The sequence below is a fragment of the Heptranchias perlo genome, chromosome 20 (genome assembly GCF_035084215.1).
Source record: "Heptranchias perlo isolate sHepPer1 chromosome 20, sHepPer1.hap1, whole genome shotgun sequence".
Classification (NCBI taxonomy): domain Eukaryota; kingdom Metazoa; phylum Chordata; class Chondrichthyes; order Hexanchiformes; family Hexanchidae; genus Heptranchias; species Heptranchias perlo.
The window spans coordinates 21,551,603-21,557,553 of NC_090344.1; the positions used below are offsets into that span (position 1 = coordinate 21,551,603).

Sequence of the window (5,951 nt, forward strand, 5' to 3'; positions counted from 1 at the left end):
CATTCATGATAGCTCAGCCCCACCTCCTCTCACTAATATCTATCAGCGATACGTCACTGTCGGTTTGGGGTTCAGACCGCTTCATCTTTGTCTGTTTCGCTTGTCCGTTCACCTGTGCATCCCGATGCTGCCAGCATATTTCGTTTTGTTTATCTTTGTGTGTCCATCAATGCGTTGATATACGGATGAGTATGTGTACTTATGTTTGTTACATTAAATAAATTGCCGGTTTGGACAATTCTCGCTCTGAAAGTGAAGAACTATTGAGACGAACTTTACAGCAAAGTATTGTTTATTTTGGTGCTGAAAATAAAAAACCGGAAGAGGTCCAAAGAGGAAAAAGGAGAAAAACCTGTTCGGGAAAATGAGGACAACAGTCAAGATTTTTACCAGTATATTAAGTGAAAGAAGGGAGGCTGAGAGTAATGTGGGCCGCTTAAAGACAGATGGAGGTGATATTGTAATTGAAAATCATGAAATGTAGAGTTGCTAAATATTTACTTTGCTTTGTTCTTCACAGAAATAAATGAGGCTAACATATCAGAGATATGAGGAAAACTGTAAATAAATCAAGGGGTTTCAGTACATGTAAAATAATGGCAATGGAGAAAATAATTAGATTAAAGATAGACAAATATCCAGGACCTGATGGTTACCATCCCAGGGGACTGAGAGGACTCGGTGAGGAAATTGTACATGCTTCAGTCATGATCGTTCAAACTCTCTTGATTCAGGAATTGTTCCTTTGATGGAAACAATTTCAATGTCACTCCATTATTTGGGATGGGGAGCAGAGATGATGTTCGAAATTATAGACCCATTAGTCTGACATCCGTTGTGGGGAAGTTGCCAGTATCCGTTGTTAGGGAAAGAAAGATTGAGCACTTGGATAAACATGAATTGATCAGAGAGAGCCAGCATGGATTTGTAAAGGGTAAGTCAAGTCTAACAAAACTAGTTGAACTTTAAGAATATGTGACTAACGTGGTAGATAATGGAGTATCCATGGTTGTTATATGATATTGACTTCCAGAGGTATTCGATAAGGTACCATATAAGAGACTGTTAACGACAATGACAGTGCGTAGAATTTAAGGCAACCTAATGAAATGGGTAGGGAGTTGGATAGAAGGTGGGAGACAGAGACCCGGTATATAAATGACGTAGACCAAGGAATAGAGAGCCGTAAATCCACGTGTGTCGCTGACACCAAGATAGGTGTCACAGTGAGTGGTGTAGATGGAAGCATAAAGTTGCCAAGGGAAATTGATAAATTAAGTGAGTTGGCAAAACTGTGGCAGATGGAGCTGACAGAGAATGATATAGAATGTACATCACGGAAACAGGCAATTCAGCCCAGCGAGACAATGCCGGTGTTTATGCTGCAAAAAAGCCTCCGCCATCCCCATTTAATTAAACCCGATGAGCAAACCCTTATATTCCTTTCTCCTCCATTTCTTTTTCTAGCTTCGCTGTAAACGAATCCATGCTATTCGCCGAAACTACTCCTTGTGGGAGCGAATTGCATATTCTAACTTCTCTCTGGGTAAACGTGTTCCTCTTGAATGACATGTTGAATTAAGTAGTGACTACCTTATATTCATTGCCTCAATGATTTGGAGTCCCCACCTCCACAAATGCAAACACCTTATCTACGTCCAACCTATCAAACCCTTGGATAATCTTAAAGTCCTATATCAGGTCACCCCTCAGCCTTCTCTTTTCTATACAGAAGAGCCCCAGTCTGTTCAAACTTTCAATATGGAAAAGTGTGAGTTCATTGACGTTGGACTGAAGCAAGGCAGATCAGAATATTTTCTGAATGGTGAGAAGTTAGGAACTGTGGAGGAGCAGAGAGATTTAGGGGTCCAAGTACAGGAATCGGTAAAAGCCAGTGGAATGGGAGAAAAATTAATTTAAATGTCTCATGGGATGTTGGTCTTTATCTCAAGGAAGCTGGTATACAAAGGGGGGAAGTATGTTCCAGATATAAATCTCTGCTGAGACCCCATTTAAAGTATTGCATTCAGTTCTGGGCACCACATCTCAGGAAGGAAATATTGGCCTTGGAGGGGGTGCAGCGCAGATTCACCAGAATGATACCGGGGCTAAAATGGTTAAATTATGAGGACAGGTTATGCGGAGGTTGGTCCTCATTTTTCTCTTATGGATCCGGCCCCATCCGTTTACTGTGGACGGGAGCGCGTCTGATACTCAGTCAGTCAGAATCGGATGCAAATCACATCACGGGCACAGCGGCTCTGGGACTGGCGACTGGTTTTACATTGAAATTTTTTTATGGGTTAGGCTGTACATTGTTTGTATAATAATAATAATAAGTTTGATACAATGAAGGTTTTTTCAGTTATTTCCCATTTCCACCCACACCAGTTTTATACAGTAACAGGTAACAATGTTTAAGGGAAGTGATGCACAGTGTTGATGGAATCAGTGTAATTTAACTTGATATATTGTAGAATCTCTTGTCTATCCCAAGCTCTTAACTCAGGTTTAGACCCTCATCTAGTTTAAAATCAGCCACTCACTGATATAAATAAACCAGTAACAACCCCGAAACCTCAGCGGGTATATTTGTTCCGATACTAAGTGACGGTCCCAATTTCCACTGAAATTCTCGATGAGCAAATACCAGAGGCTGTTTTGGGTTTGACAAACTGTGAAACAGATTGTTTTAAAAACCGGAAAGAGGGAAAAACTCGTGGTTGATATTAAGTGTTATACATTAACTCTTTCTGTTTCCGATTTACAATTTATCTTTGTGTGTGACTGATAGGAGCGGCTTTCACGGAGCCCATTGACTGGGTAACGAGCTGCACTGAATCATTGTCCTGAGTTACAGACCGGCTCGTTGGACCTGTTCATTTCGTCTCATCTCATTGTCAGCAAACAGGAAATTACTAAAGTTAAGGCTGGTGAATAACAGCTCGAAATATCAATCCTCTCCACCATTGGGGACAGAGTCTTCCGAAAAACAGGGATTTTCACTCGTGCAAATTTCATCCACATTTTCTGCTCTTCATTTCTCTGATCTGTTTGATGCGGCTTTGCCTACAATTCACGACTTACATGAAAACCTGAATTTTACAGTCGATTTTCGGGTCAAGAGGTATGGTGAGATTTCAAATAATTGAAATCCACCCTGATTAACGCCAATATCGTCACCTGCACGTTTGACAAATGCAAAGCGGCTTCACTCACGGTTTTGTGCACAACTCATTCAAAGATACTGTCGGTAATTGGAGGGTCTTTGAAGTGATGACACGAACATAACAGTTCGCGCTGCCGTTTTCCGCAAGACGCTTCAGATTCATGGGGAATGATTTCGGTCTGGCGGTTAAATCCGTTCCCTCTTCACAAATCCGCCTTTGAACCTGTATCCTTTAGTATTTTTGACAAACCGATACCAAATCGGTTTGCCCTGTACTGTACATTACTTTTTTAAAATATTACAGATAAGCAGAGGACTTGAGCTGTCACAGCTGTGACTTTGACTTTTCTCCCTCTGCTCTCGATCTCCCCGGTAACTGCCACTAACCACAATCTTCTGTCACACTTCTCCATCCCTCGGTTTTCAACTGAAATAACGCCCATCTCTTCAGTCAACGACATCCCAGGGAGAGTTTCTCAGTTTCATTTCACACTTTATCCAAATCCTCCTTAAAGCACCATCAAAAGTTGTCCTTTAGTTAATAATAAGATCAATAAAAGTTCTTATCTTCTGGGGTTTTGTTTCAGATTCCAGGGCTTTTAAAGTTCACTGCGGATATTTATCGACGCGCATCTTGATTGGAGGCTTCTTGGAGAAATCGGAAAAAGATCACAAAGCGATAATTCAGAGACGGAAAATGAAGCTGTTTGACGGGAGCACTGATAGGACTGATTGCGCGCTGCTCTTGTGGCGCAAGCGCTCAGCGTGCGGTACTTTTATGAACTCCAGAAATGCCCAGGTTGTGAGTTTGAACCTCATCTGGAACAATCGAACATTTTGAGTTCAAGGTGCAACTGGTAAGTTCCATAACGCATCTACTTCTTAGTGTTCCCATGTGAGCACTTGGGTTCCTCTGGCCTACCGTCTTGCAATAGTAGGTGTGAATTTATTTGTTTATAGGGGGAGAGGGAGCGATTAGCGACAGCTGATATGGCAAAGGGGCCGGTACGAGATGTTTAAATCTAAAGAACTAAACAGACAATTCTTCTTTTCGTTTCGCGGATATTCATCAGTTGGAAGTTTCGTGTGGGGAAAATCTGGATGGGAAATATTCTCCCTGGTGTCACTGTGTCACGGGTGAAATTATTCAGCTCACAGATGTTAATACGCTGAAAGGTCGAGAGGCCTTTTCCAGCTGCCGTGTGGGACAAGTTTAGCTTTTGAGCCGCTATGTAAAGTGTTATTTTAATTGCTGCTAACGAATGACAAGACATTGTTAAATAATAGCTGCATCATTAAATAAATTTAAAACAGAAATAGACAGTTTCCTAGAAGTAAAGGGAATTCGGGGTTACGGGGAGCGGGCAGGAAATTGGACATAAATTTAGATTTGAGGTGAGGATCAGATCAGCCATGATCTTATTGAATGGCGGAGCTGGCTCGAGGGGCCGATTGGCCTGCTCCTGCTCCTATTTCTTATGTTCTTATGTTCTTATTTGGCACAAACACGAAGAATTGTAAACTCACGAGTTCACTGTCCATGTTTCTTACATCATGTTCAACAGAAACAAGGATTCTCCTCAACACGCTGCTGACAATTTTATAACAGGGACCCTCACCCAATTTCGACGTCTACGATGGATAATTCAGAGTCCTACAATGAATATGTACGATAGGAACTGAACAAATTGCGAGCCTGCGTAGCTCAGTAGATAGAGCAACAGACTTTTAAAACGGGTAGTGATCTGAGGATCCAGTGTTCTGGTTGTAAATTTTGAAACAGCTGGCAAGTTCTGTCTTCGCAGCGGAGCAACAACTACGGGACAGACGATGCCTGCGATGTGTTGTCAAAGCTTTGGTGTTATTTTGTTTCCCAGGGATGGGCAGTAATGCGTTGTCTGAAGCGGCAATGGCAGCTTCCTGCCAGCAACGTGTGATCGGACAGGCGGCCTGAATGTTGTTGCTCTCGTGGCCTCACTCAATGCGGGAGCTGGGGAACATCGAACATCGAAAAACTGATCTGTTTGCTGCCGCGGCTGCAATGCTGTTTATAACTGTATTTATAAACCGAGGCAGCGCTGCAGGATCCTTTAATGACCTCTCACAAATCAACTGAAAACAATCGCAATGTGCAGCTTTGAGAGGGGCTTCCTGCACATTCGGGGCATGAAACGTGAATGAGGGCGAGACACGTATATGTGTAATGTTTGAATGTGTTTTGAACTATACAGAGAATGGAAAATATATCAGTTCTGTGAGGTGTGGTATTTTGTTCACATTTAACCACAGACTGAATTCTTGCTTTTTTTCAGACGTATTGATTTTTAGTGGGGAACTTTTTCAAAATGTTTCTGCCCGGTTTCGATCCGGGGACCTTTCGCGTGTTAGGCGAACGTGATAACCACTACACTACAGAAACTCTACCGTACATTTCGTTATAGGAAACCCTCAGAAGAAAGCTGCCGACTGCAAATGCTCTCAGTGTGGGAGACGGGTCCCTGTCCCGTTCAGGGAATTAAATTCTACAAAATAGTTGACTGTATTAATTTCGCAATACTCATTAAACTCTGAAAAAAGACGAATAGTTGTTCAAATCGCCATTAGTCAACTAATGACTTTCTGTTTCAAGCTGACGGAAATCCTAACTTTTAAAAAATTTATTCACCAGGCAGAATACAGAAAGTTCAGAGGGGAACTGAAAGTGGAAATAAGAGGGGCAAAGAGAGGTTATGAGAATAGACTGGCGGCCAACATAAAAGGCAATCCAAAAGTCTGCCACAGG

General features: G+C 42.0%; 1 non-coding gene across 1 annotated transcript; it reads right to left on the reverse strand.

The window, feature by feature from the left end:
• Positions 1–5,515: 5,515 nt before the first annotated feature.
• trnav-aac (transfer RNA valine (anticodon AAC)) lies at positions 5,516–5,588 on the reverse strand. Its single transcript has one exon. It is a non-coding gene; the product is annotated as a tRNA-Val (tRNA).
• Positions 5,589–5,951: the final 363 nt, after the last annotated feature.